This window comes from Staurois parvus, unplaced genomic scaffold (assembly GCF_062004578.1).
Source record: "Staurois parvus isolate SC_StPar_1 unplaced genomic scaffold, SC_StPar_1.0 ptg000318l, whole genome shotgun sequence".
NCBI lineage: Eukaryota > Metazoa > Chordata > Amphibia > Anura > Ranidae > Staurois > Staurois parvus.
In genome coordinates this window covers 2,658,059-2,674,823 of record NW_028318114.1, presented here as the reverse complement: position 1 = coordinate 2,674,823, position 16,765 = coordinate 2,658,059, and the positions used below count along the sequence as shown (strand labels likewise).

The window sequence follows — 16,765 nt, the reverse complement described above, 5'->3', positions numbered from 1 at the left end:
AGATATATATAACTACAGTGGATAATCAACCCACTAACATAAACAAAAAAACCAAACCCCCAAAATAATAATTATCGTGTCCTAAAAAGTGAAAAAATTAAGTGTCCAATCTGTAGAAAGTGTCCAGAACCATCCAAATGGTGGAGGTGTTATGTAGTCCTGTAATCACCAAAATGTGCAACAGGATGCTATGAATCCCACTCTAGGTGCAATGGCCCCTCACCTCCATGCGGTGACCCTGCAGGGGCAAAATGCTTTAAACAATCAAACACAATCAAACACCACCGGTCTGGAACCCGGACTCCCTCCAATGGATGTCAGGTCCACCGCCGTATCAATTCCCTCTCTGGTAACCAAGGTCCTGCATACAGCCTCATCTCAGTGGTCCTCGAAGTGTTAGCTCCTCATTCGCCCAGAAAGAGAATACAAAATGCTCCCATAATGTATTACCGTTTAATAACTCAAATGGATAAAAACGTTACAAATCCCACTTACATTTGACTAGAAATTACAAGCCTTTAGTACCTATCCACATGCTGTGGGTGTACTAATACAATGACCTCAATAGGAGTTCCAAGATGGCGTCCACACGGGAAGTTGCATCAGCACGCCGGAAGTTGTGTCACCATGAGCCCACACGTATCATCACGATGTCACATGACTTCATCTGGGATGGTTCCCTCTGTACAGATCTCTGTGTTGATTGTCAACACAGAACTCTGGGCTGTGATTTTACACAGCTGATCAGCAGGTCCCAACTCTAAATCATTGGCTGGGACCAGGGGCGGACTGACAACTCATGGGGCCCCCAGGCAATAGGTGAACATGGGGCCCCTGTGTCCTTGTTCACACTCAAAACACACCCAAAAAAGCCTATAAAAAGGTACCAGGGGCATTTCATGGGGCCCCCTACTGACCCCGGGCCCTCAGGCAGTGCTCAAATGGTCAGTCCACCCCTTGGCTGGGACTTGCTGACAGGCTCCCACTGTGTACAACCACAGTAGATGCCAGCCAAGGAGTGCATGCGTGTGCCCAAAACATGGAAGTAGACAACAACATATGGGAATATTGCTTTGCCTACAGTGGTCACCTGTCTGCAGTACATTGCTAGTGGGCAGACATTCACAATTGTTATTAGGCTTACCTCCTAAAATATGGATTGTGGCAAACATGTCTACAGTCATGTCAACTTTATCTGTGATTCATCAGCTTTCTGCACATTGTTCCAGAAAGCCTGGTTGTTGTCTTTATGTCCAATAGCAAATTGTAAACTTACTTTCATGCTAAGCAAAGGCTTTTTCTTAATGCACTTCACATGCACATTAATTGATGCAATCTCTTTCTGATTACAGATACATGCACTTTGACCAAACTGTGGCAAAAGTTAACTGAAAACCCCACTATGGACTATTAGGGTTTTTGGAGACTTCTTTAAGCACCAAATGGTCACCTCTTTGGTTGAATTTTCTTGCCTGGACAGTCCTGTAAAAATGATCAGTTGTTTGAAATCTGTAGATTTGATTCTTTACAGAGGAATCTTTTATTTTAAAACACTTGTCAATATTTTAAGGCCTTTCCAGACTCATAGGCATCAACAACTTTCTTTCTGAAGTCCTTACAGAGCGTTAATAATCTTAGCATGGTGACAAATCACATATCAGTAGCAAAGAGAACACCACCAGGTGTATAGTGTGATTTAAATAAGATAGGTTTACTCTGCATACTACTTAAGGAGGTTCTAACCCAGTCTTTATCAACCTTTTTAACACAGAGGAACCCTTTAAATAACTTTCCAAGCTCGGGAAACCCCTAATTACTATATCTACAACTCATGATACATTAGTGTTATATTCAGTGGGAAGAATGCTCCTTACAGTCATTAGGAAGAATTCCCCCTCACAAAAAGCTAAAAAGAGCAATGGTGTTGGTGTAAACTTAGCTGAGAGGCAGAAATTGCTCATTGCTCAAGGAATGCCTAGCAACTTCTGGGAGAATTCACCTTTACACAAACTCTTTCTATGTGGTATATCTCAGTTGGCCAGGCCACTGATGAAGGAGCTGGATGACATTAGATGCAATTCAGACAGTCAATGTAATAGGCTCAAGAGAAATTTTTAGGAGAAGATTGTAAACAGCAATACAGCATCTAAGGCTACATTCACACTAGCCTTGTTAGCAGGCAGCAGACAGGCATTTGGGAAGTGTTTTTACCATTTCTAAAATGCCAGGGAAAATTCTACACATTGCAGCACATAGTGCTGTTCAAAGGGGAGCGTTAGCGTTGTGTTGCATGGCATCGTGGCAAAACGGATGCCTCCGGTAGAGTCAGGAGGAGTTGAAGCCTCCTATTCAAGTCTATGGTGCCGCTCTGGGCGTTTGCGGTTTGGTTGCGATGCGGTTGCGAGGCATTTGCGGAGCGGTAACACCATTCAAACTTCATTATAGGCCTTTTTTGGGGCATTTTTATCGCTTGGCAAACGCCTAGCAACCACCACTAAACCGCACATGCAGCGTTTGTGGAGCATTAAAAACGCTCTGCAAACGCCGGACCAACGCTTGTCAAACGCTATAGGGGCGGGTGGCAAGATTTGGAAAAACAGTCAAGTGTGAACAAGCCCTAAAAAGAACTTTTCACAGCAAAAGCACATAGAGAACATACCTGACTGGTATTCTTAGGCTGGAGTTGCCATAATCTAATAATAGCACCACTTTTTTGCAGTCATGTTACCCACTGCCCACTGCCAGGCATTCTCTCATCCCTATGTGGCACCAAGTCAGATGGCTTAGCTAAGAGCTGTTTGTATAGCCTTACAAGGCCCATTACTTAAAAAAAACTGTTCCCTGGTAGGCTCCCTGTTATGATGGATTTTTGGTTATACAGTATATTCTGTTTGTTCCTTTAAAACATGTTCATACTACAGGTAGGTACACTAAGAAACCAGACTACTGAAGTGTTCAAGCTATTCAGGCAGGAATTAATTCTTTCAAAGGGTTCTATCTCTAAAATTATCTATAAGAAGAGTTGTTTTAGTATTTAATTTTATCCCATGAAATTAAAGCTTTCATCCTCTAAACATCAATTTCCACATTTGAATATGGTTGCTTACTGTGTGTTTTTATACTGTTCCAACAAACATTAGACAGTAAATAAGGACTTGAAAATTGATACTTGTTTGTCTTTCTATCGTAGAGACTCCAAGGATATTTTTCTAACATATGCACTCACTGAGTGTTAAAAGTCTTTGTTGGGTTACTGCTGATATTTAATCCTTTATTTCTCAACCTCTTAGTCAGGCTCTTGTTGCACTAGAATTTCATTTCACAAATACAGAGTATACTCTTGCACATTCATTCCTGAAAATGTTTATTTGATACCTCACTGTTATTCTAGGTTTCACAAAATTTTCTATATGCAAATTTTTGTGGAGCCACGTCAGTTATGTATTTTAATTCTTGCACAAGATGCAAGGTGTATGAGTGATGCTGAGAAGGCTACTATGCTAGTCCTGTTTTAAAACTTGTTAGTCATTAGACAATTTCATAATGACCAAGTTATTTTTTTCAATTTAAAGTGTTTTGTCATGCTGAACAGTATTACAAGAGGATTGCAATATTACAATATCACAGAAATATTGCAGTAGCTGAGTGTAAACTTTTTTTCTGTACCTTTTTTCTGTACAATAACGTTCATATATAGTTTATATTATGTTATAATGATTGAATTTTTATCTTGTCTATATTCTTTAGGTTGGCTTGTGACACCTGTGACTTGCATGTGTAATTGATGCAGAGGGTGTAGCTGTTATTTAAACCATGTGTACCATTGTCCAAGTAGCTACTGTATAACTACAGTTACTTTTGTCAGAAAGACAAAACATGTCTTGGTTCCTGTATTGTATGCATGTTAAAATGGGTGTGCCCTGAATCGTCTATCAAGCACTCCAGGCCCACACAAAGTACTATTTAGTCCAGGGCTTAAAATTTCAAGTCCTGGGCTACTAGCCAGGCCTTAAGAGTTACTCGCCACCAACAAACACACACAAACAGAGACACCTGTACACACACATACATGTACATACACACATACACATGTGACAGAATGGAATATTTATAACATTTTTTTTTTTTTTTTGCAGAAATTCTGAGAAATTCCTATGCTCCAAATTCCATTATTATTTATAGGAACAATGTTAACAAAGCTTGTTTATACAAAATTACGGAACAAAAGTGAGAAGTGGATTTATATTTTTTATTTATATTTTTACTGTCAGTTTAGTGAATGAGAAAAGCATTGCCAGCATAAGAGGGTAGATAGAAACAATGTAACTGTTCCCATAATGGTGCACTTCATTCCAACACTTTAATTTTAGGGTTGGGATGAGCTGAATCATTTCAGACTGATGTTTTGAGAAGAACCCCATTATTTTTGAAGCCCACACATAATGCTTAAGGCCATAAAAGCATAGGCTAATAGAACAAGGGGCCCATGTACTTATGATCATCTTAAAATGAGGACTCCTGTCTGTAATTCGAATGTTTCCGGTTGCTTTCATATTGCGTATGATAATATTAAAACATGAAAATGGTAAAAAGAAAGAAAAATTCCATATCAGTAAATCGAATCTTATTTCCAGGCCTTAATTTGATGTAGTACTGGTAAAACTGAGTTTTAATTATGTATTCCTCCCTATTAAGAAACTTTAAATTATTTGTAAACTATATGCTGGTTAAGAATTAAAAAAGTATATTGGAAAACTACAGACATACACAATGTAGTTATTTGAGCAGTTAGGTGTACAGGTGTATAATATATACTTACATTTTCTTGACTATATGCAAATAAACTCTCAAATAAACACATTTAGAAAAAATATTACGAATAAAGAATGTAAACCTATAACCCTTTTTGTAAAACTGTACCATCTTTGTATACTACAATATTTTTATAGTGATTACAACTATCTCTGCATTTCTAAGAATATCCATATTTACTATAAGGTTACAGTTACTGCTTTTAAACTAGTTATACCATTTTATTTGATTTATTTTCTGTTGGACATCTGGTATTTTTTGTCCATTTTAAGTGTATTTTCTTTCTTAAAAATGCAAAATATATCCCCGTCGGTTGAATTGTCCAGTCATCCTTCTAATATCTGTGCAGTTGGTATGTATGCAGCATGATACATTCAGGGTGATGACCTACAATGGCTCATTTATAAGGCCAGGTCAAAGTATTGCAGAAATACAAAGTACCAACATATCAAGTTTCAATATAATTTCTCAGTAGATCAGAAATTATATGTTCTTACACAGAGTACCAAGAAATATAAAATTTATCCTACCTGTATCTTGTGTGTTTTCTCTTTCAGGAGTCTTACGAGTGTCACTGCATGTGAATAGCATCACACAAAGATTACATGTCCTAATAATGTACCTGTTAACCACACCTTTCTTGCATTGTGCTGTGACACTGGAGGAACATTTCAAAACACGTACTGTCACTTTAACTTCATGCAAGTATATTGCAATCTTGCAATAGGATGAAAAAGTATCATTTTGCAAGTGTATACTTCTCCTTTTCAGAATGACATTTGGGATTTCCATCTTATATATTTGTAGAACACTGCATGATGCTGAAACTTCCTGTTTGTGACATGTTACAATTTTTGCTGCTTTACAGATCTGCAAGTGTCTTCATTATATTTTATAAGGGTGTGTATGTGTTCATCATCTTTTAAGAATACAGGAGTAGTTAAAAAAGGTACAGAATTGCTAATTATTTATTCTATAGCCATTTGTTACAGCTAAACTCCAATCAAGTAGCTATAATACATGCACAGCAAAGTTATTTACTAAAACTGGAGAGTGCAAAATCTGGTGCAATTCTGCATAGAAACCAATCAGCTTCCAGGTTTTATTACCAAAGCTTAATTGAACAAGTTAAAGCTAGGATCTGATTGGCTACTATGCACAGATGCACCAGAGTCTGAGTGCACATGTTTTAGTAAATCTAAATTTACTGTGTGTTTTTTTCAGAAGGATTTGTAACATTATGCAGCCAGTTTTGTGATCTAGGCACAACCAGATCTGCAACCTCCATTACAGTTGCAGCACAGCTTGATCAAGAACACTGGCCAGAGCACACCCCTTTCTCATGAAAGGACAATGAAGGATCAGCAGACTGATGATGTCATACCTCTTCTCCAACTGCTCTCTCTTCCTTTCATCAAGTACCTTGTCAGCACATGTGCATGCAACAGAAGATTTTTGGCTAGAGTCGATGTGCTTTCCTTTCTAAGTTCCACAGCTGCTGTAAATGGGATAATAGAAGACAAATTACTCATTAGTCTCATTTGTACAGGTACTCATCCCTTTTGCATTGGTAAATAAAATACTGATGTAGACAATGCACTCAATGTGAAAACTCTGAAATAATAAAAATCTATCTTAACCTCCCTGGCGGTATTCCCGAGTGTAGCTCGGGGTAACATTTCAGTACCAAAAGCGGTAACCCCGAGCTACACTCGGGCTTACCCTGCGGCACTGCTCCGGCATGTGTTCTTCACTTACCTTACCCTGCGCTCCCACGATGTGTCCCCTGCAGCGTCCCCGGCCATCTCCTCCGGCCGATGCCAGCATCCGGCTTCTGTGTCCTGTCCCTGTGACGTCGGGACGTACGGGCGCCGCCGCCGACGGCGGCGGGAAATTTAAAAATTTTAAAAAATGTCATTTTTTTTTTTTTACATTTTACATAGTAAAACATTGCTGTCTCAACCAATTTCACATACATTTTGTTCCGAGTGCTTTGTCCTGCGCCCTGCCTGCATTTTGTCTGTTCTTTCTGCCTGGAAACTGAGAAATGTCCATGGCGTCCAAAAAGTGTCCCTTTAGGTCAAAAGCGGTTTAGATCAGCTAGAGAACAGCGATAGTAAATCAGAACCATTTGCAGAATTGAGTGATAATGATTCGTGGGGGAAATTCCTCATCAGACACTGAAAACGATTTTGCGACTTTGCTCAGCAATGTGCGAACTTGGCGCTATATTTCAAATTTCCGTGTTTTTGGTTTGATTATATTATTGAATTAAATTTTTTATTATTTTTATATTATTTTTATGATTATTTATTAAATTATAATTTATGATTTTGTGTTTCAAATTTTATCATACCCGGGATGTTTACTAGACTCTTGTTCGGACAGATTTCAGTGAGTTTTTCCTAAAAATTACAGCCTACAATAAAAAAAATACATATTTCCATGCAAAAAAATGGTACCGCTTTCAGCACCAAAAATCTGAAATAATCATACCGCCAGGGAGGTTAAAGTGACTCTAAATCTATTATGTATTTATTTAAAATAACAAACATGTCATACTTATCTGATCCTCTTATTCTTGGATCCCCCACTGGTGCTCCTGGCTCTTTCCCACCTCTGAGTGCCCCCATAGCAAGCTACTTGCTATGGAAGATCTCAGGTGTGCTCATTCCCAAGCTGGCTCTATGTGTCTATTGACACACAGAGAGCGACTCGGCCCTACATCCCGCTCTGTCCTCACTGGTTGTAATTTACAGCAGCAGGAACCATCTCTGTCCAATAAGGAGAGATAGAGTTGAGAAAGCTGCTGATCTTGTACACATTGCTGGATTGAAATCAAGCTCAGGTAAGTATTGGGGGGGAGGGGGGTTGCTAGGGGTGAATCTGCATTCAGAAGGTTTTTTACCTTAATGAATAGAATGCATTAAAGTGTTACTAACCTCAGGACCCTGCATTCACTATATCTGGTCTCCCACAGTACACCGAACATGGAAGTGCAATTATTTTAGTAAATATAAACTGCTAAATACCTTTTCTCATCAGCAGATAGAACAGTCTTGTGATGTTTATCAGTGTTTAGCAGTGCACTGAGTAATCTTGTGGGAGGAGTTTTCTTTCTGTTCTAGGAGGATGCAGAACCCCTGACCCTCTGTCTGGACAGTGCTGATTGGCTCTCTGATGATCGCATGCACTCTTCCAAGGAAAAAAAAAACCTCTCTAGCAATACACACCAAGTGAGCATGTGTAGAGTGACTCCACACAATATGTCTTTTCAGGAGATAAGATAAGATACACTGGAAAAAGCACTGCATTACACAATGCAGAGGATTAGTCCTTTAGGTTCCACAGTGAGCATAACAAGCATGTTTTACTGCATATACAGACTAACTTTACTGTTGTGGGTTTAGTAACACTTTAAGGCAAAAAACCTTCTGCCTTTAGTATCATTTTAAGCTTTATTAAGTAAATATAGGCTAGTGTAAGTTTACTCTTTAGTACATCAGCCACATAAACCAGTAATGTTAGAAATGTAGGCTTCTGGGTTAGTTGCTGGGCTTTGTCTTGCTTTATAGTTTTGGGGCAAACATTTAGAATATGAAAACTAGTGAATGGCAAAATTATTTGTCCATAATTGTCACTAGTACTGAATCTAATGCATCAGAGTGACAGCCAGCCACCATGCATTTTCAAATAGTGTTTAGTCTTTCATTCATTTTGTGACCGATTTTCCTGCATCTTATGAAATAAAACTCAAACTTACAAGTAGAGTGAAGTGAATAACCTTCAACCTCGGTGGTGTTCTTTATACCCCCTGAATTCAGTGGTGGCAATTCACTGGACTGAACTCAATAAACTAAGGAAAAAATGATGATTTTAACTTTTAAATTTATAAATCACTTTGTAAATCTGTATGCCTATATCAGGTGAAAATAAGCTCCCAGCAACTGACCCTTCAAGAAATTTACAAGCCTTGTGATGTTGTTATATGGAGTAATAAAAAAGCTGTTTCTTGCTACAGCAATCAGAAAAAAAAAGAATTCTGGGACATGCTCTAGAGCAGTGGTTCTCAACCTTTCTAATGCCGCGACCCCTTAATACAGTTCCTCATGTTGTGGTGACCCCCAACCATAAAATTATTTTCGTTGCTACTTCATAACTGTAATTTTGCAGTGGGAGGAATAGTGCCTCATCATTGGTATCAGTGGGAGGAATAGTGCCCTATCATTGATATCAGTGGGAGGAATAGTGCCCCATCACTGATGTCAATGGGAGGAATAGTGCCCCATCATTGGTATCAGTGGTAGGAATAGTGCCCCCATCATTGGTGTCAGTGGTAGGAATAGTGCCCCATCATTGGTGTCAGTGGTAGGAATAGTGCCCCATCATTGGTGTGAGTGGGAGGAATAGTGCCCCATCATTGGTGTCAGTGGGAGGAATAGTGCCCCATCGTTGGTGTCAGTGGGGGAGGAATAGTGCCCCATCGTTGGTGTCAATGGGAGGAATAGTGCCCCATCATAGGTGTCAGTGGGGGGAATAGTGCCCCATCATTGGTGTCAGTGGGGGGAATAGTGCCCCATCATTGGTGTCAGTGGGGGGAATAGTGCCCCATCATTGGTGTCAGTGGGGGGAATAGTGCCCCATCATTGGTGTCAGTGGGGGGAATAGTGCCCCATCATTGGTGTCAGTGGGGGGAATAGTGCCCCATCATTGGTGTCAGTGGGAGGAATAGTGCCCCATCACTGGTGTCAGTGGGAGGAATAGTGTCCCATCACTGGTGTCAGTGGGAGGAATAGTGTCCCATCACTGGTGTCAGTGGGAGGAAAAGTGCCCCATCACTGGTGTCAGTGGGAGGAATAGTGCCCCATCACTGGTGTCAGTGGGAGGAATAGTGCCCCATCACTGGTGTCAGTGGGAGGAATAGTGCCCCATCATTGGTGTCAGTGGGGGGAATACGGCCCCATTATTGGTGTCAGTGGGAGGAATAGTGCCCCATCATTGGTGTCAGTGGGAGGAATAGTGCCCCCATCATTGGTGTCAGTGGGAGGAATAGTGCCCCATCGCTGGCATCAGGGGGAGCAATAGTGCCCCAACATTGGTGTCAGTGGGAGGAATAGTGCCCCATCGTTGGTATCAGAGGGAAGTATAGTGCCCCATCGTTGGTGTCAGTGGGAGGAATAGTGCCCCATCGTTGGTGTCAGTGGGAGGAATAGTGCCCCATCGTTGGTGTCAGTGGGAGGAATAGTGCCCCATCGTTGGTGTCAGTGGGAGGAATAGTGCCCCATCGTTGGTGTCAGTGGGAGGAATAGTGCCCCATCGTTGGTGTCAGTGGGGGGAGGAATAGTGCCCCATCGTTGGTGTCAATGGGAGGAATAGTGCCCCATCATAGGTGTCAGTGGGGGGAATAGTGCCCCATCATTGGTGTCAGTGGGGGGAATAGTGCCCCATCATTGGTGTCAGTGGGGGGAATAGTGCCCCATCATTGGTGTCAGTGGGGGGAATAGTGCCCCATCATTGGTGTCAGTGGGAGGAATAGTGCCCCATCACTGGTGTCAGTGGGAGGAATAGTGTCCCATCACTGGTGTCAGTGGGAGGAAAAGTGCCCCATCATTGGTGTCAGTGGGAGGAATAGTGCCCCATCACTGGTGTCAGTGGGAGGAATAGTGCCCCATCATTGGTGTCAGTGGGGGGAATACGGCCCCATTATTGGTGTCAGTGGGAGGAATAGTGCCCCATCATTGGTGTCAGTGGGAGGAATAGTGCCCCATCATTGGTATCAGTGGGAGGAATAGTGCCCCCATCATTGGTGTCAGTGGGAGGAATAGTGCCCCATCGTTGGCATCAGGGGGAGCAATAGTGCCCCAACATTGGTGTCAGTGGGAGGAATAGTGCCCCGTCGTTGGTATCAGAGGGAAGTATAGTGCCCCATCGTTGGTGTCAGTGGGAGGAATAGTGCCCCATCGTTGGTGTCAGTGGGAGGAATAGTGCCCCATCGTTGGTGTCAGTGGGAGGAATAGTGCCCCATCGTTGGTGTCAGTGGGGGGAGGAATAGTGCCCCATCGTTGGTGTCAGTGGGAGGAGGAATAGTGCCCCATCATTGGTAATAGTGACACCAATGATTGGGCACTATTCCTCCCACTGACACCAATGATACTTACCTTGCTGACCCCTGCTCCAGCCTGGGCTCGCTCCCTCCCTCTCCCATGGTACAAACACTTACCAGTCAGATGGCTTCCTTCTCCGGCCGCTTTCCTCCTCTTCACTCGCTCGTGCTTCGCGGTGCCGCTCGGCTCCTCCTTTCCAAGCTCCACCTCCTCGCCGGTGATTGGCCGCCTGTGTGCCTCTCTTGAGCTACAGTTCCGGCGGCCAATCACCGACGAGGAAGGATTGATCCCGGGGGTGTGTCCAGATGACAGAGACGGCATGTCATCCCGCCCACACCTGCAGACGGATCAAGGAGCGGTGTCTCGGTTCCTAAGGCCATCGGAAATATGTGTTTTCCGATGGTCTTAGGCGACCCCTGGGAAAGTGTCGTTCGACCCCCAAAGGGGTCGCGACCCCCAGGTTGAGAACCGCTGCTCTAGAGCATGGGTGTCAAACTGGCAGCCCTCCAGCTATTGCCAAACTAGAAGTCCCATAAGACATTGCAAGATTGACAGTTACAAGCATGGCTCCCAAAAGCAGAGGCATGATGGGACTTGTAGTTTTGCAACAGCTGGTTGACACCCCTGCTTTAGAGGGTAAGAAGATGGTTTGGGGTTATATTTGGGTAATGCCTAGGTAAATTTAGGTTTGCACATAACATGACTCCCAGCAACAGCTAATAATCTTTGCTCACAGTAGACATGTGCACGCTGTAAATTCGTGTTCCGTTTCTGATGCATTTGTTAATTGAGGAAATTTGTTTTATCATATGCATTATGTTGAACTGATTTGATTTTGGGGTTCATTTCATATCTTCACCATTTGTTTCTTTGATTTTTTGGTCTGGGTGGATTCAAAAACTCTTGCAGTTTTTTGGGAAGATTGCCATATATTTGATATACACCGCTAAAAAAAAAATTAAAGCAACATTTTGAAAACACATCAGATTTCAATGGTGAAAAATATCATGCTGGACATCTATACTGATAAGGACCTGGTAATTTGTTAAGAACGTTTGATGGAAATGAGAATTATCAACCTACAGAGGACTGAATTCAAAGACACCTCAAAAATCAAAGTGAAAAAATGATGCAGCAAGCTAGTCCATTTTGCTGAAATTTCATTGTAGCAACTCAAAATGATACTCAGTAGTTTGTATGGCCTCCATGTGTTTGTATGCATGCCTGACAATGTCAGGGCATGCACCTAATGAGACAACGGATGGTGTCCTGGGGTATTTCCTCCCAGATCTGGACCAGGGCATTACTGAGCTCCTGGAAGTCTGAGGAGAAACCGGACAGCATTGGATGGACCGAAACATGATATTCCAGAGGTGTTCTATTGGATTTAGGGAACCAGTGATCACAGGGTAATTACATTCAGCATAAATCACAAGATACAGAGGCACATGGGTAGTGCAAGAACACTTAATTTCAAAAGAGCCAACTTTTCTAAACTACGCTCAATACTACAAGATATTAAAAGGGACAAAACCCTATTGAACTCTGAGGAAAACTGGGAGTATTTTAGGAATATATTAAAAGAGGTATCAGCCAGTGTATTCCAATAGGCAATGGATATAAAAGTGCTAGGATTAAACATATTACATATTAAAGAGAAAAAAAGACCTTTCAAAAATATAAAGCAGATAGAACATTGCTGGCATTTCAACTCTACAAAGAATGCAACAAGAAATGTAAAAGCACAATCAAGGCAGCTACAATAAACCATGAGAGACGCATAGTGGAGGAAAGGAAAAAAAAATCCCCCAAAATTCTTTATATTATTAGTAAAAAAGCGAGGACAGAACATATTGGCACTATTAAGGATGATGAAGGAAAGTTGGTTATAAATTATAAGAAGGCAACTGCACTAAATGCATTCTCCTTTTTACAAAGTAAAAAGAGGGGTATAGTAATCAAGACTGTATCATTAGTAATGCATCACAGAATGTACCCTTCTGGCATACAGAAGCCAGTGTCTGAAAAAGAGTTGAAACGCTTATCACAAATAAAAACAGTATCATTAGTAGTAATCAGCATACGAAAGGTCGTTCTTGCCAAATGAACCTGTTAACATTCAGTGAGCTGCCATCTTGATAAGGGAAGGCCTGTGTATGTGGTGTATCTGTATTTTCTAAAAGCATTCAATACAATTCCCCTAAATTTCTAATTTAACTGAGGTCTGTAGGCATATACCATACGGTTTGTTCCTGGATAGAAAACTGGTTACAGGGACACATCCAGAGGATGGTGATAAATAATGTGTACTCAGATGTATGTGGTGGTAAGTGGGGTACCCCAGGGCTCTGTCATTGGATCAATTCTGTTTAATCTATGCAGCAATGATTTAGAGGTTGGCCTGAATAGCTCAATATCAGTGTTTCCTGACAATATAATCAGGGCAATAACTTCACAGCATAATATAGAAACTTTACAAGAAGACCTTAAACAAACAAAGGGGTGGGCAACTACATGACAAATGCACTTGGTGGCTAAAATAAACATATATTATTCACTAGGGAGAGAACCTCTGGGGGAATCCAGGATGGAAAAGGATCTGGGGGTCCTAATAGATGACAGACTCAGCAACAGCAAGCAATGCCAAGCTGCAACAAGCAAAGCCAGCACAATATTACCATGCATAAAAAAGGGTATTTACTCAAGAGATAAAACTATAATCCTGACACTTTGTAAAACTCTGGTTCGGCCACATATGGAGTATGCCATCCAGTTCTGGTCACCAATCCTCAGTAAGGATGTGCTGAAACAGAGTCTAGAGAAGGGTGACAAAGCTAATAAGGAGGCTGGAGGACCTCAGTTACAAGGAATGACTATAAATATTAAACTTATTTACCTGGAGAAAAGACATTTGAGAGAAGATACAGTTGTGACCAAAATTATTCAACCCCCAATGCTGTAAAGGGGTTTAGGGACTATAGTGTACATTTGGAATTGTATTCAGAATCAAATCCTACAAGGACGTTGTAACTACCCAAATGCAACTAAAATGACATCAATTGTTTATGTAATACAGTAGTAAATGGTTCTTATGTGGTTTCTTCATTGCCACAATTATTCAACCCCTTAAAGACTACCACTCTGAAGAACAGAGGTTCATACAGGTGCTTTCCATCAGGTATTGAAAACACCTGTGGATGTCACCGAGCAGCAATCAAGCATAATAAGCACCAATTAGGCAGCTTTAAAATGACTGTGATACTCAGCTCCTTCTAGACATTTACTGGTGTGGTTACAAACATGGTGAAGGCAAGAGAATGGTCCAGGAAGACAAGAGAAGAGGTGATTTCTCTTCACAGGAAGGGCAATGGCTATAAGAAGATTGCAAAGATGTTAAACATACCAAGAGACACCTTAGGAAGCATCATTCGCAAATTCAAGGCAAAGGGCACTGTTGAAACGCTACCTGGTCGTGGCAGAAAGAAGATGCTGACTTCGACTGCTGTGCGCTACCTGAAGCGTAGAGTGGAGAGAAGTCCCCGTGTGACTGCTGAGGAACTGAGAAAAGATTTGTCAGATGTGGGTACAGAAGTTTCAGCCCAGACAATAAGACGCACACTGCGTAATGAAGGCCTCCGTGCCAGAACTCCCAGGCGTACCCCCTTGCTGTCTCCAAAGAATAAGAAGAGTCGACTGCAGTATGCCAAAAGCCATGTGGACAAACCACAAAAGTTGTGGGATAGTGTTCTGTGGACTGATGAAACAAAATTAGAACTGTTTGGGCCCATGGATCAACGCTATGTTTGGAGGAGGAAGAACAAGGCCTATGATGAAAAGAACACCTTGCCTACTGTGAAGCATGGTGGAGGGTCAATCATGCTTTGGGGCTGTTTTGCTTCTGCAGGTACAGGGAAGCTTCAGCGTGTGCAAGGTACCATGAATTCTCTTCAGTACCAGGAGATATTGGATGGAAACGTGATGCAGTCCGTCACACACCTGAGGCTTGGGAGACGTTGGACCTTTCAACAGGACAATGATCCCAAGCATACCTCCAAGTCCACTAGAGCATGGTTGCAGAGGAAAGGCTGGAACATTTTGGAGTGGCCATCGCAGTCACCAGACTTAAATCCGATTGAGAACCTCTGGTGGGACTTAAAGAAAGCAGTTGCAGTGCGCAAGCCTAAGAATGTGACTGAACTGGAGGCCTTTGCCCATGAAGAATGGGCGAAGATACCCGTAGATCGCTGCAAGACACTTGTGTCAAGCTATGCTTCACGTTTAAAAGCTGTTATAACTGTAAAAGGATGCTGTACTAAGTACTAAGATTGAATGTCACTTGGGGGTTGAATAAAACTGATAATGCTGTGAGCACAGAAAAGACATTTGTGGTTATTTCATTATAACTGTTATGTTATATTTGTCTGACCTACAAGTGCCTCTTTAATGTAAATGTAAGCAAGATGACTGAATGATCAAAAGCAATGTCAAACTGGCCAAAACACTCAATTTCAGTGGGGGTTGAATAATTTTGGTCACAACTGTATATAGCAATATACAAATACCTCAATGGTGATGCTAGCATAGGGAATAAACTATTCAGTCTCAGGGAGTATAAGAAGATGCAGGGCCACTCATTGAAACTGCAGGAGAAGCAGATTAACCTTAAACTGTGCAGGGGTTTTTTCACTGTCAAGGGCGGTAAGGATGTGGAACTCACGTCCACAATCAGTAGTGTTAGCGGGAAGTATTGATAGTTTAAAAAAAAAACCTCTTGGATGGGCATCTTATAGACACGGATATAGGATAGGATTTTTTACATGAACACACACACACCCACACAAGTTGAACTGGATGGGCTGGTGTCTTTATTCAACCTCAATAACTATGTAACTATGTAAATGACATGATAAAAACAGAAAAAGATCTGGCGCTCAGAGCATAGATACTTCACAATGCAGTAAAGGGAGTAGGGATAAAAATGAATAGTATAGTTCAACATGAACTAGCAAAAAACCATAATAAGAACTGTAGGCACACAAGTGGTAAATACATAAAGTCCAAAAAGAGTCTCTGTATAATGACATGGTAATTAGTTAATGGCAGCCATGGAAAGCAGCACTAGTGGGTTTTCTATTTATGTGGATTATTTTCTGCAACCCTTAGCCCAGAACTTGTCTATATTAGAGACGGCATTCATCTCCTAGAGATATTGATGCCCTATAGTTGCGAACCCACATACTGTACCTCTGGGTATCATTGGACGTCACATCCCTTTACACCTCAATCCCACATGAGGTAGGACTCCAAGCTGTCCAAAACTTTTTGGCAGAGGATCCACTGATGAACCCCAGACAAGCTCAGTTCATCTTGGATGCCACACATTTTTGCCTACATCACAATTTTGCCCCAAGCTATGCAAGCCTCACGATGTTTTTTTGGGAACTATAGTATATTACCAGCAATAATCCCTTTGCTTCCCATATTGTCTTCTATGGGAGGTACATAGATGACATTATCATTATATGGGATGGCCCTTTTCCTTTCCAAAAACGATGTCAAGCCCACAGCTGGCAACTCTTACCTCCACTATCAGAGCTGCCACTACCATAGGTGGGTCAGAAACATCCCCAAGAGTCAATTTTGTCGACTCGGGAACAACTGTACTAGGGAAGCCAATTATATCACACAGGGTGATATCCTAACTAAAAAATTCCTGGAAAAAGGATGTCCCACTTCTCTCATTCAAGAATCATTTCTCTATTACTACAATAAACCCACTCATAAATCTGAAACAATGATACCATGCAATAATACATAGCCTCTTTCCATTTTACCACACAGTTTCATAG

The 16,765-nt window shown here is 41.6% G+C and overlaps 1 protein-coding gene across 2 annotated transcripts in view; it reads right to left on the bottom strand.

Moving 5' to 3' along the window:
* LOC149457496 (beta-1,3-galactosyltransferase 2-like) overlaps window positions 1–5,502 on the bottom strand; it is a 46,970-nt gene extending 41,468 nt beyond the window's left edge. For both annotated transcript variants that reach the window (XM_089683635.1, XM_089683636.1), the window contains exon 1: window positions 5,343–5,502. The gene's annotated coding sequence lies outside the window, so the exon portion shown is untranslated. The remainder of the gene's footprint in view (window positions 1–5,342) is intronic.
* Between the last annotated feature and the right edge of the window lie 11,263 nt (window positions 5,503–16,765).